The sequence below is a fragment of the Sceloporus undulatus genome, chromosome 2 (genome assembly GCF_019175285.1).
Source record: "Sceloporus undulatus isolate JIND9_A2432 ecotype Alabama chromosome 2, SceUnd_v1.1, whole genome shotgun sequence".
Taxonomy (NCBI): domain Eukaryota; kingdom Metazoa; phylum Chordata; class Lepidosauria; order Squamata; family Phrynosomatidae; genus Sceloporus; species Sceloporus undulatus.
Window position 1 is genome coordinate 332,738,599 of NC_056523.1, and position 27,761 is coordinate 332,766,359.

A 27,761-nucleotide genomic window follows, 5' to 3' on the forward strand; every position below is an offset into this window, starting at 1 on the left:
GGATTTGCCTCATCCACAGAGTCACCCAAAAAATTCAGCACGGATCTCCATTACAGTATTCCAAACAACAGAACAATGGAATAATACTAACAAAGCTTTTTTTTTTTGCATACAATAAAACTATATTACAAGCTTGACTATACATTACAGAAGCCCCAAATAGCATTCTTTCCCCACCTCCCATGCCCACTGTGTATGTGGAAGACTTTTTTTTTTGGAAGAATTTTGAACAGCCATTTGCTGTATTGTATGTTCATCCACAGAGTCACCATGAGTTCTTGCGGTTGACTCAATGGTAGTTAACAACAAATCCTATCACCTCTTCATCCCACCCAAGAGGCGCTTAGCATTGCACTGACCTATGGTCATCTGCCACTGCATCTCCATCATGTGGATTTGCTGCTGGAAAATAGCTGGGGGAGCACCTGAAGATTTCTTTTCATGGGTACAGAAACGGGCACTTGGCAGCCCTGTGCAAGGTCTGTGCCCTTTTGGGCATCCTATGAATTCTGCATCACTTTTCTCCAGAGGAAAATCACCATGGCTTCACCGCTGTGGATGCTGGATGCTGGAGTGGTGGAGAGGAGTGAGGGATTGGTGCATGACCTTGGGCCACACAGCTGACCTGGGATCTGCCTGGCATGCAAGGAATGATGTGGCAGCTGCCAGGCTGTGGGCTGCCCATCTGGCTGGGACCATGCTGGCAACGCTGTGCCATTTCTGGTTAAACAAAAGGAGTAAATAACTGATTGTTTCAAACCCACCAACTGACATCTGAAGACGTGAAGCTTAAATTGAGGGTGGCAGTGGAGAAGGGAACAGGATGGCTGTCTTTACAAAACCAACGAGCAGCTCTTGCAGTTTAATTTGTTGTGTTGAATGAGAGCTCTGGGTTAGCAGGTTGCACACCTGATGGAAGCAAAAGCCAGCCAGAGGATTAGCGTTTCTCCAGAGGACATGAACAGCCTTGGGAACTCACTGCCTGGGGATATTTCAGCAGGGCCAGGCTGGCCTGTCAGAAGAGTTAAACCTGGGCTATCCTAGCTCTCATCAGAGGGGCAGAAGCTGGAATCTTTTTCTGGGACAGACAGTTCTTGCCATGTTCACAGCATGGTTTCATGCAGCTTCTTCAGTTCTGCCAGGGAACATTTTGAAAAGAAAGGCAGCCACTGGAGCTGTTGCAACATGCTCCCTTGTTGCAACATAACGTTGCAACACACAGTGGCTGTCTCTGCAATCCCAGGGGATCTGCAAGTAGCACACTGTAGGCAGGACAAATAGCTACGCATCATTCAAGAAGCATGTGAAATGGTTAAACTTGGGAAACCTGACTTATACAACCATGAACTGACACTACAGCCAAAAAGGTGCAACCCCACAAGAGTAATGTAACTTTACACATGTATGCCAACAGGATTCTCACCTAAATTGTTGTATCAGAAATGCAAGTCAGGTAACAGGCTGTTTGTTGCCTTGAGTCCCTATATTAGGAGAAAGGTGGGACATAATAATAATAATAATAATAATAATAATAATAATAATAATGGGCCTTAAGGTGCCTCCTGAACCAATAAGTGCAGAAAATGGAGATGAATTAGGAGAGTGAAATTGCACCAATATGTTCTAGACTAGAGGTGAATCTACACTGTAAATATAATGCAGTTTGACATCACTTTAACTACTGTAGTTCCATCCTATGGAATCCTGGGATTTAGGATATTTAGGCCATCTCAAAATATGATAGCCTCAGTTTAATGTCAAATTGTCTCATCATAGGGTTTTAATGGTAAAAGATATTCAGGAGCGGTTTCACAGTGAAGTCGAAGGCTTTCATGGCCGGCATCCATAGCTTTTTGTGGGCTTTTTTGGGCTTATGTGGCCATATTCTAGATGAGTTTCTTCCTGATGTTTCGCCAGCATCTGTGGCTGGCATCTTCAGAGAAGATGCATAGTACTAACAAATATTAGCTATGGAATCTATGGTAGGATCTTCCACCAGTGTCACCCCCCCCCCCATAATGCTGCTGACCAGTATCTTTTTTTTTTGATAGAATTACCAGCTCGGTAGATGAAGGGAATGCTGTAGATATAGTATATCTTGATTTCAGTAAGGCCTTTGACAAGGTTTCCCATGACATTCTTCCAAACAAGCTTGTAAAATGTGGGTTGGACAATGCAACTACTAAATGGATTTGTAATTGGTTGACCGGCCAAACTCCAAGAGTACTCAGGAATGGCTTCTCTTGTTCGTCCTGGAGAGAAGTGACCAGTGGGTTACCACAGGGTTCTGTCCTGGGCCCAGTTTGCTATTCAACATCTTTATCAATGACTTGGATGACAGAATTGGGAGCATACTTCACAAATTTGCAGATGACACCAAATTAGAAGGAATAGCTAATACCCCAGAGGACGGGATCAAGATTCAGAATGACCTTAATAGATTAGAACTCACTCCCTCAGAGAGTGGTGGGGTCTCCTTCCTTGGAGCTCTTTAAACAGAGGCTGGATGGCCATCTGTCAGGGATGCTTTGATTGTGAGTTCCTGCATGGAAGGCGGTTGAACCAGCTGGTCCTTGCGGTCTCTTCCAACTCTATGATTCTATGATTCTAGATGTTTGGCACATTGAAGTCGGGCTCTTCAGCAAAATTGGTCTGATGTGGGAGACCCTACCAGCAACAGTGGCATGGCTGTCATTTCTTGGGCCACAAATAACCACTGTATCACTGGTTATTTGTAACTGACCTTCCCCCATAAAATAGTTTGCCACATTCCTATTTAGACAGCAGCCCTGATGATGGGACAAATAGCCAATTCTGGAAATGCAACACGGCTTGAATGTAGCAGAGGGATCTGGAGAAATCTTGCTAAATTACTCATCCTTGATGAGACAACCTGTTGAGAGTTCATTAACCCTCCAGAGATTTCTCACCTCCAGCATGTGTACAAGAATAACACATTTTTTCTTGTTGTCAAGTTGTCAAGTTCCCTGCAATTTTTGCATAATGTCCCTTTGCAAAACTGTGTTTGTTTTTTTCACTCTGTGAATCAGGGAATGCAGCATGAAAGACAGACTGGTTGACTGATGGAACAGATGCAAACAAATTGTTTGAGGTTTCTGCTTTTGGAAAGTCACCAAGCCACCAGCTTTATAATTTGCACAAATGTCACTGTTGTGAATGTGAAAAGCAAAATGTCTGACTATCTCATAAATAAGGAGGGGAAAATTTGTTCTCTTAATCTTGCATATGAGACTGAGACATGTGAGAATCTAAGTCCTAGATCCAACAGAGCCTCATTGCAACCTTCATCCCACTTCTCACAATTTTGGAAGACTATTTGGAGTTTCAAGACTTATCCTGTGCAAAATTCACATCAGGTATTTTTTGTACAGAAAACAGCACTATTTGTCCAGGGAACAGCATTTTCTGTGCATTATTTTCTGCGCAGAAAATCCAGTTTCCTGTGCAGAAAATGCTGTTTGTTGTGCCAAAATACTACGTGCAAATTTTCCATTGAATAAGCCCCAAAATGTGAAGATTGTCGTCAGTCCAGGATTCTTCTCTTTGAAGTTTAGCCTGTGCTGTGACAGTTAAAATGGTGACAAAAAGGATTATTTCTGCAGTGTGGATGCAGCCTTCTTCTCCATCACAATCCCTCATTCTCACATCCATTCATCCCAAAACTGGATTCTGCCCCTACACTGGAGCACAGCTACAATAAAAGGTGAAAGTCATTCAGGAATGAACTGGTGGTCTCAAATTATAATTAAACATGGCACTCAAAACTCAAAAAGCAAGACAGAAGGAAGGAAGGAAGGAAGGAAATTCCACCTTAACATTGGAAGAACTTCCTGATAGTACGTAAGCGGATATACATTGCGCATGGATGTGCCTGGTGGATTCAGTTGTGCAACACTGCAATTCACTTACAAGGCAGTGTTCTGCAATCACCGCTCCATGAACATAGAGTTATGCCCCATCTTGTCATTTGACCATTAGGTAATACTTTCTTTCACATGGCACAACCAAGATTTGGGATTTACTCTCCAGATTTTGGACCACTAGTATGAAAGATGAATGTGTTTTGCTTATCATGATTGGGTTTCAATAAATAATTTATAACTATTGGCTGAGGATGGATCATTATATGAACTGCTACTTTTAAAACAAAGTGTTAACAATCTGCAATACATAGTTTCTGTTTTCAAGCAAAGCTTTTGCAATCCTGACAGTAAGAGCTACTTGACAGTGGAAAACAAGGACAAAACCTTGTTTGGAGGATTTTAAACAAAGGTTGGATGGCCATCTACTGTGTGTGTGTGTGTTGGGGGGGGGCTTTGATTCTGAGTTCCTGCATGGCAAGGGGTTGAATTGGACAGTCCCTAGAGATCTCTTCCAACTCTGATTCTAAGAAAGAAAGAAAGAAAGAAAAAAGAAAAATGAGTACAAGTGTTGGGGGGACTGGGGATATCTCCTTCCCTCCTCTTGTCATCTCCAGATGTTCTCCAGTAGATGTTTCCTCTGCCCTTTTCCCAGCATGATCTCAGCACACAGTAGTACCTTGCAGACTATGCTGGTCTACACCACCACCAGCATCGCCCCAGATGTGTCTTTTGCCCCCTGTGTCTGGACAGCATCACCCCACAGCTAATAATGCCATGCACATTAAAGCAAGGAGAGGCGCATAACTCAGCCGGAGGGGCCTTTTGCTCTTGCCCCTGTCTGACCTTGGTCCCTTGGGGCGGCTGCACACCTTGGCTCCATCATCGTAAATGTGTTTCTTGTGGCTCCCTCAAGACCCACCACCAACATCCAGGATGGAGTCCAGGCTTCCCTGAAAGCCTTTGAACCTTCAGCGAATGCAACTCTCTGTGTGTGTCTTTGTGCATGCGCCATTGAGGGGAACAAAGAGGAAACCAGTTCCCTCTCCATGCTGAGAGCAAAAGGAGGACCCCCAAAAGGGGCCGAATTCAGGGCTGGATCAGCTGTCTGACCTCAACAGTTTTTTTTATTTTATTTTTTACACAACAAACAGTTTTAAAACATTTCCATATAATAAACACAGAAAGAGAAACCAAATCGTTTGTCAAAACGTACAAACATACACAATACAATATACTATCTTACAACACTTACCCATTATTTCAACACTAAACACTAAAGCAATAAAGACTTCCTAAATCTCTACCTTCTGAATGTTTCTTCATAATTACATTATTTTTATCTTTAATTCCATTCCAATTTTACTCTATTTTGTCACCTCTAGTAATCGTCTACTATCCCTAAATAAAGGAAAAGAAAGAAAAACAGGACTTGCTGTCCTTCAATCTATTCTTTTTCCCAATCCCCCCTTCCAATATATTCTAAGACGTTTGACCATTCTTCTTTATATTTCTCTGTTGATCTATCCTTAAGCAAATATGTTGGCTTATCTATTCCAATGTAATCATACATTTTCCATAGCCATTCTGTTACTGCTGGACTTTCTTCTTTGCAGGTTCTAGCATATACTATCCTTATTGCTGTTGTCATATAATATGACATTACAGGGTGTGTTCAGGGGTTTTTTGTTGTTCAATAATGGTATTGCTCTTTTGTGGATTGTGAGGCCAGCATGGCTACCTCTGAATACATACACCATAAGGTTGACAGGAGTATGGCATAGATCAACATAGCAGCTACTCATGATATTATGTGGGTACTGTGATTATCCTCTACTGCAGGGGTAGGCAACCTTTTTGAGCCGGGTTGCTGTCCCTCAGGCGACTGGGGGGCAGAAGCCAGGGGTGGAGCTTCAACCCTCCGGGGCGGGGCCACGTGCCAGGGGTGGAGCTTCCACCCTCTGGGCCGGGGCCACATGCCGGGGGTGGAGCTTCCACCCTCCAGGGCGGGGCCATGTGCAGGGGGTGGAGATTCCACCCTCCAGGGGCGGGGCCGCATGATGGGGGCGGAGCTTCCACCCTCCGGGGGCCAGGCCTCCCCATCTTTGCTGGCCCCTGACAGGGCCCCAGGCCCCATCAGAGACCGGCAAAAAAGCTGGGGGGGCCACCAGCGCGGGAGGGCCCCCTGGAGGGCCCCAGCGATGGCACCAGGACTCCCAGAGGCCCCCTGCCGCCCTCGGAGCCCTCCTGGAAGGCCCCAGAGACGGCAAAGGGCTCCCCAGAGGCCCCCTGCCGCCCTCGGAGCCCTCCTGGAGGGCCCCAGAGACGGCAGCGGGCCTCCTAGAGGCCCACCGCCGCTGCCGTTGCCCCCGAATGGTGGCGAAGTCTCGCACGACTTCGCCGCCATTTTGCCGCCCAAAATGGCGGCGTCCAGAGCGGCGAAAAGCCGTGACAGGCGTCTGCTGCGATGGCGGCAGCAGTAGCAACAGCAGCCAGGGGCCGGTCGCCAGGCCCTATATTTCAACCTTCTGTCTTCCATTATAAGCAATGCACACACACTTTCCAAGGCAGTGCTCTCACCCTGAGAGTCCTCCCCCTAAGGAACAGAGAAGAGAGGCCAAGCCCTGAGACCTGGGGAACCGTAACATGATGGGATATGTAGGGTTGTTTTTTGTTTGCTTGCTTGTTTTTAGAATAGATAGGGATGGGACATCTTTTCTGAGGACCCCTGGAACATTCATAAATTGTGCATGGGATTCTTTTACTTCAAACCCAAATTGATGGGTTGTTTTTTTATCCCTGAGATATTAATGCATTTCAAATTTTGCTACAGTCCTTCTCTCAATCTCAGCCTGCATACTGACAAAACAGGCATGCAATGGCTTAGTTTATACACACAAGGTAATTTAATCCCCATCATGGGTATGAATTGGGCTGGGCTTTCCATCCTTCGAATCCCTGAGTTGACAAATTCTGACCAAAGCCATAAAAGCAGTGTTATGTTTACAGCAAATGGAAACCCGTGATAAGGGAACTGGCTGTGAACAGCCAGGCAGAAGAAGGGGAGGAAGGCCAGAAGTCTTTTGCTTGCATTTGAAAAGGGAATTTCTTTTATCAAGGACACAGCACCATCTGTTTCTGTGGACTGTGTGACCTCTTCCCACTCCCAGCCCAAGACAGCTTTTGAAAAGAGCCTTTTCTTTTGAGGCAACATTAGAAATTTGGCAAGGAAGGCTGGATTTGCACCGGAGGAAGGCAGGGGGGTAGCTATGGGCATGTGGGCAAAATGAGGGGGTTGCTCCCCCCAAAATAAGAATTCTGCCTCCCCAAATGAAATATTCCTTCACAACCCAGATTTCCAACATTGCAGCAACGTAAAACTTGCATTCAGTATTCAGAAGCAGAGTTTACACCTGCAAAGAAAAGAGGCTGTCAACCCTAAAAAGACAGGAGCAGCAAAGCTCTGGTGCCACAAGGGCTGCCATAATTGTCCACTTTTACCAGGGACAAAATGTAGGACAAATTCAAGACCAAACTGTAGGGCAACTGCAGGACAAAACTCAGCTCAAAATGTAGGACATTTAAGGTCCACCATTTTTCTTCAATGTCCTACATTTTGGGCTGAGTTTTGTCCTGCAGTTGTCCTACAGTTTGGTCTTGAATTTGTTCCACATTTTGTCCCTGGTAAAAGTGGACAATTATGGCATTCCATAGCAGTGAGTGTCCAGGTACTAAGTTGTGACTGGATGAGAATATAGTGAGCAGACAGGTGTAGACCATGGTAACAAGCCAAGTAAACCAGGTGATTGTATTAACTAATTAGAAAGGTATAATTGCCTTGTGGATCTACTGGGTCTTGGTAGCATTCATTGAATCCTGCTTTCCATGCTGCCCTCGTGGTAATGTATGCATGCTGCTGCTGCTGCATCTGGATTTTGTAATGTGCTATTCATATTGTTTTGTTTGCTTCAGCTTTTTGAGACTTCTGTTAAGTAAAGTTTTGTTAAATTTCCTCAAACCTCTGCTTTCATTTTTTTTCTTTAATACTCACACCCCAACAGTGAGCCAGGGCAGTTAAAGTGGTGTCAAACTGGATTATTTCTGTAGTGTGGATACAGCCCTAAATCAACCCCACCAATCTGGATTTAACATGCATCAGCCGCTGTAAGCGACAGGGGTTTGCTCTCTTGACTTCTGACAGGGATGCAGCAGATGGAGATTTCCAAACCCACTCCTGGGTTGATCTCTGGCATGAGAAGGAATTGCAACAGGGATTCTGCTTCTGATTGTCACACCAAAGATTGCTCACAAAAGGTGGTGGTGGAAACATCAATCTCCCATGTCCAGATTGACAGGAGAACAGACCACTGGGCATCAGCCTCTGTTGCTCACAGAGGCTGATGCCCAGTAAGGAAGGATTAGAGGGCTTTCACAATCCCTATGTATTTCCTACACTACTGAGTGCATAGAGATTGTGAATTTAGATCCATTAGAAATCTGTGACTGTAAAATTCCAGCCAAGAACAGGAAATATTAGTAGTAATATTTTAAACTGGGGGGGGGGGGGGGGGGGGGGGGGGCCCCGTGTGTTGTAGTGGTTTGAGTGTCGAACTACAACTCTGGGGACTAGGAGTCGAATCACTGCTTGGCCATGAAAACCCACTGGATGACCTTAGGCAAGTCACACTCTCTCAGCCTCAGAGGATGGCTATAGCAAACCCCCTCTGAAGAAACTTGCCAAGAAAACCCCATGATAGGTCTGCTTTAGAGTAGCCATAAGTCAGAAAGAACTTGAAGGTACATAACAACAACAACAAGGTTCTCTGCTAATAAAGAGGCGAGCAGCCTCACAAAGGACAGAGGCAGCCTGAAAATGGCAACCTTCCTTCAAAGACACTTGTTAAGAAAGCCCCATGAGAGGTTCACCTTAGGGCTGGGAAAGACTTGAAGGCACACAACAGCAACACACAAGAAAGGCAATGTTTTCAAATCAAAACTAAACAACCCTGAGATGATTCAGGCCATAGACCTCTGGGCCCTGCTAGTTATTCTATATGGTGCTGAATTTATTTGAATTAATACAACAGTATGTTTCAGCGCTGGATGATGAGTGCAGAAAACAGGATTCGAATCTCCACTCAGCCCTGGAAAGCCACTGGATGATCTTGGGCAAGTCCCACTCTCTGTGCCTTAGATGAAGGCAAAGGCAAACTCTTTCTGAACACCTTTTGCCAAGAAAACGCTTAGAGTTGCCATAAGTTGGAAATGACTTGAAGGCACAAAACAACAACAGCAACAACATAAATATGAGCTTTATACTATCATTCTAGAGGGTTTGCATTCAATTTTGAACCAAAACACGGAGCTAAAAATGACTTTAATGTTCTCATCCTTAATGAAGAGTTTATTTCCAAATGTCAAAGGAGTCAAAGAAACCTAGCTGCAAGATCTCAAAATAGGCTTAGATGATGGAAAATGAAACCGTAATTGGAAAGAAAAACACACATACCAGATATTATTGGGATTGTTGTCTGGATTAAAGCAAAACTAGATGTGCTAGACAGGAATACTCAGAAAATTATGGCAAGAAACCAGGCTTTATATCCTCAAAGTGATATTGATTGACTGTATCTATCACATAACATTGGTGCCCAGGGGTTATTGCAAGGGAAATAAACTGTTGAAGGATAGAGAAAAGATCCTTGAAGGATCATCTAAGGAAGCAAAGAGAAATGTTAATAGATGTATAAGGAGAAAATGTATTGAACATTAAAGAAACAAAATATGCATATAGAAAATAATGTAAAACTGCCTTTAAGCCTGGCAAAATAGACCACTCTATGGTCAATACATTGAAGGCATAGAAGGGAGACCATTGGGAATTGTGACAGAATGTGACATTGAAAGAATTATTTGTCGCTCAAGAGCAGGTGCTCCAAACAAACAGCATCGAGGCAAATACTGTGGGAGAAAAAGAACTATGCATAGTGACTGTTGTCTGTGTAAATAAAAATGTGAAACTGTTCAACACCTTATTAGTTTAAGCAGCAAGATTACACAGACCAAATATACTGGGCCCTCAGTATCCGCTGGGGTTTGGACCAGGACCTCTCATGGATAGCAAAATCCATGGATGTTCAAGTCCCATTAAATACAATAGCATAGTTTTTTCCAAGCTTCCCAGATGGGAAAAGCAGCTTCCAAAGTGTGGCTAGGACCTGGGATGCAGCTGGGTTGCAATCGCCCAGCTGCACTGGCAGCAAATTACATGAGATAATTCCCGGTAGCACCCCAAAAGGCGACTGCATCCCATTGGGGAGCAGTTGGTTTTTTTGTCAGTGTGATAAGGTCCTCAGTTTTGGAGTCTCTGAATGCAGTTAAAAAGCAAGGGCAATGCCATGGCTACTCATGGCCCCTGAAGGTGTTTCACTATGGCCCTTAATCTATTCAGACCCCCTTTACTGCCCCCTTTCTGCACCACTCAAGGAAAGAGGGAGTGTTGAACTGTCTCTCCCCTCACATGGCAAAAATCTCTGTCTGGTTTTTGTACAGCGCTGTGTACATTTACGGCGCTTTATAAATAAAGCTAATAATAATAATATTTCTTTTCAAAGCAAGACATGGATTTTCAGCCACTTCAGGGTTTTATTGGGGGGCGGGAGGGTCTTCTTTCAAGGGAGCCACATTGAATCTCATTTTGGGAGAAAGGTGGGATATAAATCCCACCAATAAAAATAAATAAATAATGCTTTTGACAGTCCCATCATGCCATTGCCAGGTGGTCCTCATGTGGTCGTCACATTTCCCAACCCTTCCCAACTAACGTCTCATTACTGAGCTTGGTTTAAACAAAGTGGCTCTTAGTCCAATTTATGAAAGAGAGAACTTGACTTTTATACAAGGTACCTGGTAAGGGCACAACTGGTTTGAAGGAAAGGCAACATCTTGAATGCATGATTGCAGTGATATATGTTCACAGCTGACTTCCATCCTTGCAACTGATCTCCAGTGCAAGGGGAAATTACAACCATTACAATTGCAACCTGGTTCCTGTTGTTGCACTTCAGACTGGTAGGTGGACGGGTGGTAGCTCCTGCATCCTGATCAACAGGAGAACAGAACCCCATTGCTCACCACAGCTGCTGCCCAGTAAGTCATGCCTGGGAAAGGGATCAGGCCCAGAGGCCCTATTTAGTTAACAGTTTGCCCTCCACATTTTCAGCTTTGACTTTTGCGGATTTGATTATTTGCCATTTTGATTAATATGTTCTCTCTAGGCATCTCTAAGTCCTCTAGTGCAATACAGTTGTACCTCATAATCTAGATGTTCCTGGAGAATACAGTTCTCTAGGCATTTGTAGGTTCTCCAGCAAGATGCTATTATCAGATTCTGGCAGACATTGACCATAGAGTTGCACTGGAGGATCTGGAGATTCCTAAACAGATGTTCTCTCAAGTAAAAAGAATAGTGTAATTTTATTTGTGGTTTTTCCACATTCACGGGGGTCCTCCCCCCCAACCCTAGTGTGGAGGGAACACTGTACTTAGACAAGGAAACATATTCAGAGGTACCTCTGTTGGCCATGCAGCAAAATAAAGCAAAACCCAACATCCACAAACCTATCACACTTTCATACTTAATTAAGCAGCTGATCTAGAAACTCAGACATCATCTTAAAGTGTTAAGTGCTTCATTTCTTGCTGCTGTGCCACTCAAATTTGGTGGTAAATTTCATGGTGGCAGAGTGCACCTCCTTGTTCTTTTTCAGGGGCAAAATGACCCCCAGAAATGAAGATGTTGCCCATCTGGAAGTCTAGAAAGTGCACAGTAAGCCAGGCTCATTGAGACTCTATATACCTTCCTTAATCCGTATGCAAAGAGATCTTGTAGCACCTTTGATACTAAGGGGCTCGACAGATGGCTCCAAAGAAATGGCTTCCCACTGTCCCTTTCAGCACTGGATCAGGGCTATGGCAACTGCACACCATGCCCTGATTCGGCACTTTGCCAACTGTGAAAAGGCCAGCAAAATGTTGTTTTTGCCACCCCCACAGAGTTTCTTTAGCGCAGTATGTCTAAACGTACACCAAAGAAATGGCATGAGACCGCCTACCATCTGGTCAGGTGGGATAACACTGGAATTGGGACAGATATGATGCATGTGGTCGCCATGGCCCCACTACACCCCAATGCTGGCACTTATCACCAATCTATTTAGCTCCTTACTAAAAGAAAGAAGGTGGTAGCATGAGATTGAGTCTGTCAAAAGCTCATTTTACCAGTTTCTTTCTTTCAGTTAGTCTCAAAGGTAATACAAGATCCCTTTGCAAACTGATTTTTCATACTAACATAGCTAGGTCTTTGAATTCCTCTTTAATTCTTTACCTCTTATTATCTGATAAGAATCTCTTTGGGGTTGTCCACATGGGCCCCAAAAAAGTAGTTTCACCTCAGTTATTTGCACGACACACGAGACCATAATGGGGTGAAACTGTGACAAAGCCATGTTCCAGGCTGAAAAACCAGAGTAAACAAATGTCTATTTGCTCCACTCTGATGTGGGAAGTGTGCATTATTGCACCAGTGTATATACACCATGACATGAGTGTGGGAACCCAGGCCCAGGTGGCTTATGGAAGCAGTCTCCTGCATGTACCCTGCGCCTGGTAAGATGCAGCCACCAACACCATTGCTTGCCATACTTTTTTTTTCTTTCCCCCTTTTGTACAAGTTGCTAGCTGCACCACTGGGATTGCGTTTGGCATGTTTTGCCTAACAGTACCTAACATTTTCCTAATGCAAAAGCATGGTGACTTCTGGAAAAATTCAGTGTTCTCTGCCAAACAAAGGGGTTTGTAGCCCCACAAGGGACTGAGACATCCTGGATCTCAAAGGGAGTTCCTTTTTGCATTGCTAATGGAATTTAAATTTCATTTCCTGGACTTAAAAACTCTTTCTCTCTCAGTATGACATGGCCAGAAAGAGGAGTGGCTGGCCGGCCTGCATGGATATCTCTCCATGCCATCATAGTTTAGAACAACACCAACAATATCATGACAAAATGCAGGCTTGTGACTAATACAATCAATTTTTCCCCTCCTGTATGATTTTTGACACCTTTGACTGATGAAGAAGCCAGTGAAGTTTTGAAAGCCTGCATCAAGTATTTTGTGCATTTTGATTGTTCTCATGAAGGTATCAATGTTTTGTGGATTTTGGATGTTGCCATACTTGGCTATAGAGCCAGCACGGCGAACCCTGGATATATACTCTGGGATTGTATTCAGTCTCTAAAGGAGCTATCCTGGGCCCTGAATATTTTCTCCAAATTAGGTTCAGAACCTTGGAAAGCTCCTTTCTTGGTTGAAATAAAGTGAAGGCCAGGATGCCATAGCATGGAGCCCTGGTAGTTAAAGTGCCATCAAACTGGATTATGTCTGCAGTGAGCTCTGAAAGCTGGGTTGTTGTTTTTTTAACCCCTTCTGGTTGGCCTATGAAAGGTATATTTTGTATATAATGGAGTATAGATTTGTTTAATGGTAAAAGTGGCTCCCCCTGTATTATTTTATATGTTTTATTTCAGGGTTTACAGCAACTTAGGGGTTGTCTGTCTGTCTATCTATCTATCTATCTATCTATCTATCTATCTATCTATCTATCTATCTATGCTCCCAAATGACTTCTAGGGAATAAGGGGGGGGGAATTTTTGCAATTTAGGCCACTTTTGAAACATTTTTGGCTTCTGCTAACTTTCTCTTGTTGAAAGGGGTATCTCCTGGGTCTAACATGCACTCTGGGGAGTTGAAAATATGACAAAAATACTCCATAAAGGGCATTTGGTGGCATTTTTTGCAGCGGAGGTGCAGTGGGGGTGATGCACCCTCCAAGGTCTCTTGAGGGCTAATGCAGCCTCTCAGCTGCATTAGCTCACACACACACACACACACACACACACAGAGAGAGAGAGAGAGAGAGAGAGAGAGGTTGTATATATAGTTTTATTTAACATAGTTGAAAAGACTATAAAGGAGGTGCCTAAGGTGTTGAAATCTAGTCTAAAATTTGCTTCAGAGCCATGGATACTTTGTGTGTGTGTGTGTGTGTGTGTGTGTGCATGCACATGCTTTCAAGTTGTTTGTCGACCATGAATTTCATAGAGTTTTATTAGGCAAGGAACACTCAGAAATGGGATTTTTTTGGGGCCAGTTCCTTCCTTTCAAATAGAGCTAACAATACCTGGTATTCACTGGTATCCTCCCATCCAAGTACCAACCAGGACTGTCCTTGCTTAGCTTCCCAGATCAGGCAAGATATGGTACTTTTAGAGTATTTTAGAGTCCACTTACAGCAACCTCATGCATTCCATAGGGTTTTCTCAGGTAAGGAATACTCAGAAGTGTTTTTTCCCTAGTTCCTTCCTCTGAAATGTAGCCACCAGCACCTAGGATTTCTTGGCAGCCTCCCATCCAAGTAACATCCTGGGCTTAGCCTGCTTAGCTTCCAAGATTAGACAGGGTGCTCTTTCGTAGTCACCCATAAAAGTTAGAGTGGATAAAAGCCGTATAATTTAGAGCAACTCAGCAACAGACAGGTGGGATTTCGGTCCCTCCTCTATGCCCAGCCTCCATGCCACTGGAGCTACACATTTTGCTTGCCAAGCATTCTCCTCCCCCATCAGTTGCACATCAAAGGAGTCAGTCTGGTCCATTGCAAGACACTTGGGCTCATGGGACTTGACAGGCCAAGTGCTCAGAGTGGGATGCCCACAGGCTCTGGCTGCTGCTGCCCAGCTGTTCAGCTGCATTTCCCTGGTGCTGAGATTGGACACAGAGAGGCTGTCTGTTATGGTCCCCACAGGAAAGCAAGGCAGGAGGATGTAGTGCTGGGAGCCTTAATTCTGGCATGGAAGAAGGGAATATCTGCCTCCTTCTGCCATCTCTCATTTGTCTAGCTGTCTCTCCTTCTTCTCCCAGCATAGAATTAAATTCTGGAGTTCAGTGCCATGCTGAGGGTCAGTAGCTTCCATGTCTTTCAAGGGTGGCGGGGAGAAACCCATTGCCAAGGGCAAAGCCTCTCCATTGCTATTAAGGCACTTCTGGAATCAGAGAATCCTAGAGCTGGAAGAAACCCCAGGGACCATCCAAGTTCTTTCTGCAATGCAGGAAGACACCATCCAAGCACTCTTGAAAGATGGCTATCCAGCCTCTATTTAAAAAACCTCCAGAGAAGGAGACTCCACCACTCTCAGAGGGAGTATCTTCCACTGTTGAACAGCTCTTATTGTCAGGATGTTCCTCCTAATGTTGAGGTGGAATATCTTTTCCTGTAGTTTCAATCCATTGCTTTCGGTCCTGTTCTCTGGAGCAGCAGAAAACAAGGTTGCTCCATCCGCAACATGACATCTCTTCAAATATTCAAACATTGCTATCATGTCACATCTTAACCTTCTCTTCTCCATGCTAAACATACCCAGCTACCCAAGCCACTCTGGACTCACAGGTTTCAGCGAGTACCATTTCCTAGGAAATAAAAATGGGGAAGGGTTCTTGCCCTCATGTCCTGTTTGTGGACTTCTTGGGAGAAGAACTTGGAACTTTTACTTTTAAATTTCCAAACACTAATTGGAAAGTTCATGTTTGGACTAGAGCTGCCAAAGATCCCACAAGCAATATGGCCCATCCATTAAAGAGGCAAGTCTTCCAAATTATCTCCTCCATGTATCAAAATGGCACTTCAAGAGACAAAAAGCTGGACTCTATAGGCACCTACGCCCAGTTCCTACAGCAGGAAGATGGAGCATAACATTGCTCTCACAGTGTTTCATAGAATCATAGAATCACAGAGTTGGAAGAGACCACAAGGGCCCTCCAGTTCAACCCCATTCTGCCATACAGGAAATCACAACCAAAGCAGCCCTGGCATCCAGCCTCTGCTTAAAGACCTCCAAGGAGGGAGACTCCACCACTCTCTGAAGAAGGAGTGTGTTCCACTGCCAAAAGTTCCTCCTAATGATGAAGTGGAATCTCTTTTCCGGTAGCTTGCATCCATTGCTTCATTTCTAGTCTCTGGAGCAGCAGAAAACAAGTTTGCTCCATCCTCAATGTGACACCCCTTCAAATACTTACAGGGCTATCATATCACAGCTGCTACACACCACCACCTTGTTAGTGAGTTGTTACACTGTGCAACCGAAAGTGCAAACAAATGTGTTTTTTCCTTGCACCTGTAACTTATGCCTGCATGCATAAAGTATAATGTGCACTATATCTGTAACTTTGCTTAAAGACCAAACACACATGTGCATCCATGTATAATAATTACAAGGCTGTATTCACACTTCAGACATAATAATTACATGTTCAGAATGTGGACTTTATATGCCACTCCATCTCTGCAACCTTGAACTGAACACAACTGATTGCATTAGCCTGAAATGCCCAACCACTTCTGTAGGGAAACTTACACATGCATAAGGTACCACATGATTCTGGCCACGCTGCATCACTCTGTTTCTTTGTCTGATGGGGCAGCATAAAGTGTTGAAGCAAGATGTTCATTACAACTAATTCAGCCCATGACCACTGCTTCCTGCCTGATCTCTCACTACTCCTAGAGTCATATAGTGGGGATAATGGGGCTGTTTGGAGATCCCACTGTTGCTCCTCACTAGAACAAATTCCCCAATTTGCTGCCCTTCCTGCTGTGATGCTTGAGATCATATTTCCATCCCACATCATGGAAGATCTAGCCTTCCCATGGGAGTCATCATAAATCAGAAACAATTTAAAGGCACACAAGACAATAACAACGGTGTTAAGGGAGGGTCGCCAGCTCACAGTTCTATTGATTTGCTAAAAGAAGCAACTACAGGTTGAGTCTCCTTTATCTGAAATACCTGGGACCAGAAGTGTTTTGGATTTTGGAGTTGTTTGGATTTTGGAATATTTGCATATACATAATGAGATATCGTGGAGATAGTGCTCAAGTCTAAACATGAAATTCATTTACATCTTCTACAAGCCGAAGGCAATTTTATACACAATGTTTTTTAAAAATAATTTTGTGCACAAAATGAAGTTTGTGTACACTGAACTAACAGAAAGCAAAGGTGTCACTATTTTGCCCACTCAGGCGGCCAATTTTGGAATATTTCAGAATTCCAGATAAGGGAGGCTCAGTGAGTACTGCAATTGCCAAATGCTGTGTTGGTACTCTGCAAGAATCCTGCAGATCTCCTGCTTAATTAACTTATCACAAAGAGCATAAATTGATTAACAAAAGCCAGGTAAGCGCCCTTGATGTGCATCTTGGATGCACAGATGGTGTTGTTAACAGAGCTGTTCTTGGGGTGACTTTGGCGATCAGCGTGGAACTGTAATGTATGCAAATGAGCAAAGGACAAATACGTTTCTGTCTCTCCTAGGGAGGATTAAAGAAACAGAGGATAAAGTCCCAAAGAATCTTAAGAGTCCAGGCTGAACCTCTGCCCTGAGAAACAAACCCAGCAAGAATTTGTTCATCTGTTACACTACACAAATCAGTTTTTTTGCAGTCTCAAAGGTGCTACAAGATTTCCTTGCATACTGATATTCCAGACTAGCACAACTACGTCTTTGAATTCCACCCTGTTGGAATAAAAAAAGCTTGCCCACTAGCAGAAGGAAAGCAAGGAGAGGGCCATTCCGGCCTCCCTGGAAAGGGAGCTTCAGAGTCTAGAGGCAGCCACAAAGAAGGCCCTGTCTCAAATTCCCTTAACAGTGGCTGTGGCTGCATCTGCACTGCAGTAATAATCCAGTTTCACACACTTTAACTGACATAGCTCAGTGCTGTGGAATTCTAGGAATGGCAATTTGTTGGCGGGGCTTGCAATTTTTTACTGTCCAACTCTCACATCCGTACATGGTGAGGGAAAATACAATAGCTTGGACAATTCTAACTTTAGTGTTAAGAGTTATATCTTTACACTTTAGGATCTTGTCTAGTTCTTTCGTAGCTGCCCTTCCCAATCCTAGCTTTCTTATTTCGTTGTTGCAGTCTCCATTTTTGAGTCGAGGTATGGAAATTCTTTGAATATTTCAATTTTTGCATTGTCTAGGATGAATTCTTGTAGGTCTTACATGGTCATTTTTGTTTTAAATGTTCAGAGTTAATCCAACCTTGGCACTTTCCTCTTTGATGTTCTTAAATATTTGCTCCAGGTCTTTGTTGGTTTCACCTAAGAGTATTTTGTCATCTGTGTATCTTAGTTAATGTTCCTTCCTCTCTTCACTCCTTGTACATCTGAGTTTAAGCCTGCTCTGCATACAATATTTTCTGCATACAGGATGAATAAATAGTGCAATAAAATGCAGCCTTTCCTGACCCCTTTGCCAGTTGGGAACCATTCTGTTTCTCCATCTTCTGTTCTGAGGGCAACCTCTTGTCCTAAGTACAGGTTACATATCAGGACAACCAGGTGTTGGGGCACTCTCATTTCTCTGAGAGCATTCCATACCTTTTCATGATCGATGCAGCCAAAGGCTTTGCTGTAGCTGGTAAATGATACTGAATACCATAAATTTCAATAAAGAATCAGAGGTACAGAGAACAAAATGTATGAGGAAAAGTTGAGGGAATTGGGCATGTCCACTTTGGGGAAGAGAAGGGGAAAAAGGGTGACATGACTGCCCTCTTTAAATAACTTTAGGGCTGTCACAGAGAGGAGATGGCAGATTGGTTCTCTGCTGCCTCAAAGGCTAAGACCAAGTCTAAGGGGTTTAAATTACTGGAGGGTAGATTTCAACTGAACATTAGAAGGAACTTCTTGACAGTCAGAATGGTTTGCAATGGAACCAATTGTCTAGAGAAGCGATGGGATCTCCTTTTCTGGGTGTCTCCAGAAAGAAGCTGGCCATCTTCCTGCTGGGGATGTTCTCACTGGAGACCCTGCACTGACCAAGGGATTGGACTGTGTTGATCAAGGGGCTAAAGATCCTACATTGACCAGGGGTTCTCTAGCAGTTGCTAACACTACAAAGCAGCCTCCGGGAGAACAGACACTGCCCACCCGTCTTACAGACTGTGGTCTTTCCTAAACTCCTCAAGATGCTGTTTCTGGATAACATGCATAGCTATCTTCAATCTTTCATGAATATTTGAGACCTGAGACCAGAGACCTGTTTTCAAGGCAGCCTAGTAAATGCCATCTCTGTGGAGGAGCAGATGAGTTGGCAAGAGCCAGGGACAGATGTTCGGAGAGAGCCCAGGGGTTGCTGTGCACAACCCTGGAAAGATCTTTTACAATAAGCAAAAGCATCCCATTTCCCCATGAAGGCCACAAGAAAAGGAAAGTACACACTGAAATGGGATTTTAATTGCAATTGTCCCCCTCCCCTAATTGGAGGCATAAGAGAGCCAAGACCCTACATTCTGCTTGCATAATAGTATAAATGTACATCCCCAAAATTAAGTGGTGGTTGCACTATACCACACTTCTGATGAATACCGACACACAGGTGTAAATATCCTTGACATATAATACTACTACTACTCCCTTATAATAATAATAATAAATAATAATAAAAGTTTTATTTATATTGTCCCGCCTCTCCCTTCAGATCTCCCTTCCTCCTTGGCCTCCTTGGATGAAGACAGGGAAGGAGACAGCCTGATATACAGTGCCCCCCCCCACATACAACAGGTTAGGGGTGCAGGACCCCCATGAAAGTGGGAAAAACACAAATAAAAAATGAATATTTTACCTGAGAGAACACCTCTCTAGGAATCTCTAGATCCTCCAGTGAAAGTCTATGGTCATCATCCACCAGAGGTTGACCATAGAATTGTGCTGGAGGACCTACAAATGCCTAGATAAGATAAAATCTCTAGGTCCTTCACTGTGACTCTATGGTCAATGCCCAGCAAAGTTGTGCTGGAGGACATAGAGATTCCTAGAGAGAACATAGTCCTCAAATCTGTGAATAAGTCAAAACCGCAAAAGTCAAAACTGCAAATGCAGAGGGCTTACTGTGTAGCCATCCTGACTAATAGCCATGGATGAATCTATCCTTCATGAATGCATTTAGGACCTGTGTAAAGCCTTCCAAATTGGCAACTATCATGACACCCTGTGATGGTGAATTCCAGCGATTATCTGTATCCTATGTGAGGAAATCCATCCTTTGGCCCACTCAGGACTGTCAACCTTCAGTGGAGGACCACACTGGGTTCTCCTATGATCAGAAAGGGAGAAGGCTTCTCCTTCACTACCACTTCCACACCAAACATAATCTTATATAATGCTATGCGGAAAGGTTGAGGAAGCTGGGCATGTTCAGCTTGGGGAAGAGAAGAATGAGGGGTGAGATGATCACACTCTTGAAATACATCAAGGGCTGTCCTAGAGAGGAAGACACAAGTTTGTTCTTTGCTGCCCCAGAGGTTAGGACCAGGTCTCATGGTTTGAAGTTACAAGAGAGTAGATTTCAATGGAACTTTAGAAGCAACTCTTGACAGTAAGAATGGTTCAGTAGTAGAACCAATTTTCTAAACAGGTGGTGGGGACTTCTTTGAACATCTCCAAAAAAGGGCTGAACTGCAACCTGTAGGGAATGCTTAAAGCTAGAGATCTTGCATTGAACAGGGGGGTGGGTTAGATGGACCATGAGGCCCCTTCCAACTAAGTAATTCTATCTGTGAATGTGTGAAGAAGTGACATGGAGCAGGAACAGACTTTTCATCTCTATCTCAGAAGATGTTCCTGGCACACACAGAAAGCGGAAACCTTTGAAGTTAAACCTCATGTGTATGTACCTTTCAAATGAATCCAAGTGTCATCATCATCATCATCATCATCATCATCATCATCATCATCATCATCATCATCATCATCATCATCATCTTCATCAGAATCATCAGAAAAATGATTGCATCACACTGTATTTGGCTTCTCTTTGGAAATGAGGTGTGGAGAGGGAAGAAACAAACTTGCTAGCTTTGCAACATTTTTTAAAACCAAGTCTTCAAGGAAAGCTCACATAGTCATAGCTTCTAATGTTCTGAAATGTACAAGAGGTTTCTGAAAGGCTACCGTGTAACTAGAAGAAAAGAAGAGACAGAATCGTTCATGCAGCAAGGAGAGGTGCAAGAGACAGAGCCTTGGGCAAATCAGCCAGCAGTATGCCAGGAAATAAAGTCAGAGAATCACAGAATCATAGACCCAGACCCTACATTGCTTCAGAGCACTGGAAATAATCTGCTGGCAGAGTTATGTTATGAAACCCCTATAGTGAATGCCAACCTTAAACAACGTATGGTTCAATGATGAATGTGCACAGCTGACAACCAACTGGAATGTGCAACGCAGAGAGGGAATGTGCATGCACTCCATTCTCTGTGTAGGTGAATGTACTACTACATGCACGATGGACCTCACACACATAGGTCTGCTTACATTGCTGCCATCTTACAATGACCATTATGCTTTCTCCAAAGAAATCAGTCAGGACACCTCTCTGGACACTACATAATGGAGTTTGTCTGGAGGATGCAGACCAAAATGGTGGAAGGCCTGGAAACCACCAAGCCCTATGAGGAGCAATTTAGGGAGCTGGGTGTGTTTAGCCTGGAGAAGAGAAGGTTAAGAGGTGACATGATAGCCATGCTTAAACATTTGAAGGGATGTGATACTGAGGACGGAGAAACCTTGTTTTCTACAAATAAAATAAAATAAATAAAATAAATAAAACTTTTATTTCTATCCTGCTTTTTGCTGCTCCAGAGACTAAGATACAGATCAATGGATTCAAGCTACAGGAAAAGAGATTCCACCTCAGCATTAGGAAGACCTTCCTGGCAGCAAGAGCTGTTTGACAGTAGAAGACGCTGCTGCCTCAGAGAGTGATGGAGTCTCTTTCTTTGGTGGCTGTTTTTAAACAGAGGCTGGATGGCCATCTGTCACAAGGAGTGCTTTGATGGTGTCTTCCTGCATGGCAGAAGGGGGCTGGATTGGATGGCCCCTTGGAGTCTCTTCCTTCGCCATGATTCTATATAGTATGTCTACATATGTCACTGACAAGATACCAGGTACTGAGATGAAAGGGATCCCAAGGGTAATGTAGTCCAACCCTTTGCCAATGCTGGGCTTCACAGTTAAAACACCATCCTCTGGTTAATATCCTCCAATGAAGGAGCGTCCTCCACAATCCAGTTTGACACCACTTTAACTGTTATGGCTCCATCTTGTGGAATCCTGGAATTTATAGTTTGGTGCGATATTTGGCCAGATGTGTCAGAAAGCTCTGGTGCCCCAACAAACTGCAAACCTCAGGATTCTGTAGGACAGAGTCTTGGCAGTTAAAGTGGCGTCAAAGTGTTTATTTCTGCAGTGTAGATATACCCTCCATTTCATTTCTGAAGAGCTCTTAGCACCAGAGAGTTCTTCCTAATGTTCAGTCGGAATCTCCTCTCCTGCGATTCAAATCCAATGCTTCAAGAGCAGAGCAAAAAAGAAAAGGGTCACTCAGTCTTCCACGAACGATGGGAGCGTCTTTTCTTTTCTTTTTTTGCTACTCTTCTGTAAATGGGAAACTGAGACAAATCGGCTGTTTCTCATCAACCTAGACAGGAATTTGTTGTTGTTGTTGTTGTTGCTGTTGAAGACTGATACAAACCTTTTTACACAGGAAAGCTCACAAAATAGCCCATGAAATCAATGCAAATGATCCCGTCTCCTTTTCTTATCACCAATGTAAAGAATATTCACAAATAATCTTGTCCCCAATGAGAAACATTTTTCTTGGGAATGATTTGTGTGAAAAGTTCAGTTGTGCAGCATCACTTTGCACATTCTTACACAGTAATACTAAGTTTTCTGGACAACATGTAATATTTTGTACAAAACCTTTTTATAGGTTTATATAGATGGACATCCAGCCTCTGTTTAAAAGCATCCAAAAGATTAGAGAAAACACCTCTAAAATGATACGCAAGTGGTATTTGACTCCAGTGAAGCTGCCAGAAAGGTTAAAAATGTTTCCTCCAGATGTTGGCACGGTTGTCATGATAATGGCACATTTCTACACATGGGACTAGACTGCCTCAGTAAAAACTCATTTTGGCAATTGGGACCTGAACAAATTTCATTGATTAGCAATCAGGAAGTAAAATTGTGTCCAGAAATGCTTTTGTTATCAATATATGTGGACCTCATAGATTTCTTCATTGCAGCGGCCCGTGTCGAAATTGTCAGATGCTGGAAAACAGGGGAGGTATCTTTATGTGGTGGGAAAAGGTATGGGACCTATAGGTACTCGAAAAACTGCCTGACAGAATGGCAAGTTACGCAGGACAACCAAAATCAGGACCTTTCATAGACAAATGGTTCCCACTCATTGACTTTGTTAACAAAGACATAAACAAGAGAAGACAACCTCCATCTCATCTGAACCTTTGGTCGCACATTCTGTTCCAGGCAAAGCATCCTCTGGAGATGCCAGCCACAGATGCTGGCAAAACGTCAGCAAGAAAATTTTCTAGAACATGGCCACATAGCCTGAAAAACCCACAAAAACCCATGGATGGCGGCCATGAAAGCCTTCGACTTCACATTTTGGACTAGATTTACACAAAGACAGCACTGGACTTTAAAATGGCCACTTACATTGAATAGAACCCAAAAAGGAGACCCACAACATAATTCAAAGTTGTGAGATGAATTGTTTTCTTTTGCTTTATTGTTGTGATATGTCTTGTACATAGCTGTTTACTTATAATAAAGCTAACTCAGGTTCAACATGTGATTTACTAGGATTCTTGGATCCCTTTCCCATGAACTGCCATCAAACCAGGTGTCCCCCATCCTATAGCTGGGCCTTTCATTTTTTGTCTGCTTAAGTTTAGTACCTTGCATTTCTCCCTGTTGAAATTCATTTTGTGAGTCTGGGCCCAGTTCTCCAATCTATTCAGGTCATTTTGAATTCTGATCCTTTCCTCTGGGCTGTTAGCTACTCCTCCTAATTTAGTGTCATCTGCAAATTTGATAAGCATGCTCCCTATTCCATCATCCAAGTCACTGATGACTTCTTTATTATGGACTGGTTTCCATTCATTTCTTTTATTAATAGAAATAGATATAATCTGGCTCAATCCAGTTCTCATGCCTGTCTTTGGAATGCTATCTTAACTTGAAGGCTAGAAAAATACGTGTGAGTGCATATGCATGCATTTCATGTTTGGCTAAGGCATGCTGTCAGGTTGCAAATTTAATTTTGTTCTGTTGAATTTGTAAAATTATATTGAATTCAATAAAAGTTGGGGGTTTTTAAGATAAAAAAATGCACAAATGCTCTAATAATGTTGCCTAGCACACACAAACATATTAATGTTGCCTAGTACAGATAAAAACATATGATTTGCTTCTGGGTGCAAGAAATAATATACAGTTGCCACTTCTTTCTCATGGACTTGAGATCCACGGTCTTGGATATTCCAACTATCTATATCTATTTTCACATTCAGGAACAAAAAAAGTGAAGGTTTATAATGCTGTTGTGTGAATACAAGACCTTTCAGAAGGGCAGGCAATTGTGTTTCCTTCCATTGCCATAGTTCAGTGCAGCAATCTGCAAGCCCACATCTTCCTTGAAAGTGGAAAACAAGTTCATTATCCCTCTTCTTTTCTCAGACCTACTCATAGGCGTGGAGAACAACTACATCATCCTACAAATGCGCAGACAAATAATGTCCATAGTTTTCTCCCTGGTTCAGGAGAACACAAATATTTCTACACTGCAATCTCCCTGTATTCTCACTGTCTCAAGCATTCAGGGAAACTATTATTTGCAGTGGATCCATCTAATGGATTTTCTGTGCAACCCTCCCCATGTTTTGTGCAGAAGACCCACACTTCCTGTGACAAAACCCACCATATATATATATATATATATATATATATATATATACATACACACATACACACACAGAAAAACTCGGTGCATTTCCATGCAATATGATTTCTCAGTACATGCAGGAAGTGCAAATATGGGGAGCGAGAATGTTGTGCTGAAGTCTTGCTTCTGCAACATTACTCCTGATGGGGTTTGTCAAGTGGTAAGATACTCTTTCCGTAGTTGGGAATTGAATAACAACAGTCTTTCCCCACCCATCCTGTTGTTGCCTTGTTGGTTTCCCCAACTATGCCTAGAAGCGGCCACTGCTACTTTGAGAAGGGGATGCGGGTTCCTGGTTTTCACCCAGGGCCCTTTTCTTCTGTTCCTGACTCCCTTGCATCCCAAGAAACTGCTGGTAAAGTCCTCATTCCAGCCAACTGTAGGGCTGCATCAGTACTGAGGAATTAATGCAGTTTGACACCGCTTTAACTGCCATAGCTCCATCCTATAGAATCTTGGAATGTATAATTTGTTGTGGCACCAGAGCTCTCTGACAGACAAGGCTAAATGGCTCGCAAAACTGCAAATCCCAGAATTCCATAGCACTGCACCATGGCAGTTAAAGCAATGTCAATTATTTCAACAGTGCAGGTCACCTATCTTCAAACTGTCCTGATTTGGCAGGCACCAGTCCTAATAAACTCTCTGTCACCCCAATTTTCCAGGTGCTTTTTAAAAAATACCCAGTTTCTCTCTCCTCCCCTCCTTTCCCCCTTTGTCTCTGACTTTTTCCGATGGCTGCAAACTGAGTTCAAAGTGCAAAAGTAGTCTGCACTCCGCTAACTCACCGGAATCTTGCCCTTCCCAGTAGACTCCGGCAAAAGCAAACCGCTGCATTTTCTCTTAGCTTGGTTGTTTCTTCTCCTTCATAACTTTCACCTTCTTAACCACACTGTTTGGCCACATGTCTCCTGGTTTTCATCTCTGAAATGTTGAGAGGGTACGAACTCACCCTCCTTTCCTTCCAAAAAGCCGGCAAAGAAAGGAAAGAAGGTTTCAATTTAAAATCCAAACGGAGCCTGATTCCTCAGCCTCCCCCTCCTGTGAACCAAAAGGTTGGGGTTTGTGTGTTTTTATCTGCAGTGAGTTAGAAACTTCTGAAGCCTTTCCTCCTTCCTTTGCCCCTTTCCCAGCCCCCGTCCTGATTCCTTTCCTGCCTCACTTCAGAAATTTGACAGGACCATTAGAAATCTATTCCCTCCGGCTCAGCCCTTTCAGACCATATTAGTCAGACAATCCATTAAAGCCCGGCGCATTCTTTCGCTAATGCCCTTCTGCAAAATTAAAGGAAGGAGGGGAAATATTCCATCAAAGTCATCTCCATCACCTTTGACGAGTTACTGTAACTGCCCCTCTCCGTCGGCCAAGAAAGAGGCAAGGCTGGTGGGGAAGGAGAGGATCTTCTTGGAGGGAGAAGGATGCCTGGGATCATCCCCAAAACAAGCTGAAAGAAGCCATAGGAGGGATGCTGGAAAGGGGCACTGGTGTTACCCAAGTGCCATCTTTGCACACTGAGCTGCAGCAAGGGATGGGCAAAGGAAAGACACTTGAAAATTCGTGGCAGAGAAGAACAGGAGAAAGAGGACTCCTCACCATCAAAGAGCCACATTTATGTTTGTGTGTGCCATGTACCAGATGAAACTTGCAAGGTTTCATTGGCCAGATAGTTTTTAGGGACATTGTCATGTTAGTCTGGAATATCAATTTGCAAAAGGGTCTTCCATCTCCTTGAAGACTAAGGGGTTGTTCAGACATATAAATAATCCCAGATTACTATGGGATTAATCTGTTGTTCACATGAATTTTGAATGCATCCGATTATGTTTGGGATTAAATTGGGATCTTGCAGCCCCATGTGGATGAGGTTGTAGCATGAGCTTTCTGAGATGATATTCCCATGTTGTTGTTTTAGCACAACTATGTGAATAATCTCACTCATGCATTCTGGTGTTGTTGTTCACACTACTTAGTTTATCTGAACCATCTCTATGTGCATCTCTGTGAGTTTGGTTGCTCACACATGTCAACACTAAGAATAAAGTTGGGTTGACAATGCAGAGGTATTCAAATCACTTTCAAGGCATGCAGAGTTTTATCCTCGTTTATCCAGGGTCTATTTGCATTGGTTATTTACACAGTGAACAATGGAAATCTTTTAGGAAAACTCAGAAAATCCCCTCTATCAATTGCGTCATCTTAAATGGGGTTTTTTTTAAAGCCCCCCTCCAACTTACTTGGGTGCATCAAAATGCATGTGAACAACAAAGATTCAACCCAGATTCTACCGGGATTTTTTTCGCCATCTGAATAACCCCATGGACTTCAGTCTCATGCTACAACTCCTTTCGCACACTTAGTCTCCAAGGGTCTGCAACATCCCTTTTCATACTGATTATTTTTAATAACCCACAAATAAAAGCCATCTTTAGATCTCCAAAGAAATGCCAGGCAGAAGGTGGAACAAACTTGTTTTCTGTTGCTCCAGAGATTAAAATATGAACCAATGGATTCAAATGACAAAAAAAGAGATTCCATCTAAACATTAGGAAGAACCTGCAGTTTATAAGAGCTGTTTCATAGTGGGATAGACTTCCTCAGAAAGTGATGGGCTTTCCTTCTTTGGGGGCTATTAAACAGAGGCTGGGTAGCCATCTCTGGGGAGTGCTTTCATTGAATATTCCTGTATGAGAGGAGGCTGGAATAGATGGCCTTCTGAAGAAACTTGCCAAGAAAACCCCATGGTAAATTCACCTTGTGTGTGAAGTCAAAGGCTTTCACAGCTGGCATCCATAGTTTTTTGTAGGTTTTTCAGGCTATGAGGCCATATTTTAGAAGAGTTTATTCCTGACGTTTCGCCAGCAGCTGTAGTGGCATCTTTAGAGAACACAGCCTCATAGCCCCAAAAACCCACAAAAAACTATGTCCATGTTGTGTTTGTTGTGCACCTTCAA

At 43.3% G+C, this 27,761-nt stretch overlaps 1 protein-coding gene across 4 annotated transcripts in view; it reads right to left on the reverse strand.

Annotated features, from left to right (window-relative positions):
• CNTFR (ciliary neurotrophic factor receptor) overlaps positions 1–27,761 on the reverse strand; it is a 549,220-nt gene that overhangs the window by 270,954 nt on the left and 250,505 nt on the right. Inside the window, exon 1 of one of the 4 annotated variants that reach the window (XM_042448840.1) lies at positions 25,599–25,748. The exons of the other annotated variants lie outside the window; for them this stretch is intronic. The gene's annotated coding sequence lies outside the window, so the exon portion shown is untranslated. Of the gene's footprint in view, positions 1–25,598; positions 25,749–27,761 lie in introns of those variants that run through there. 4 annotated transcript variants of the gene reach the window in all.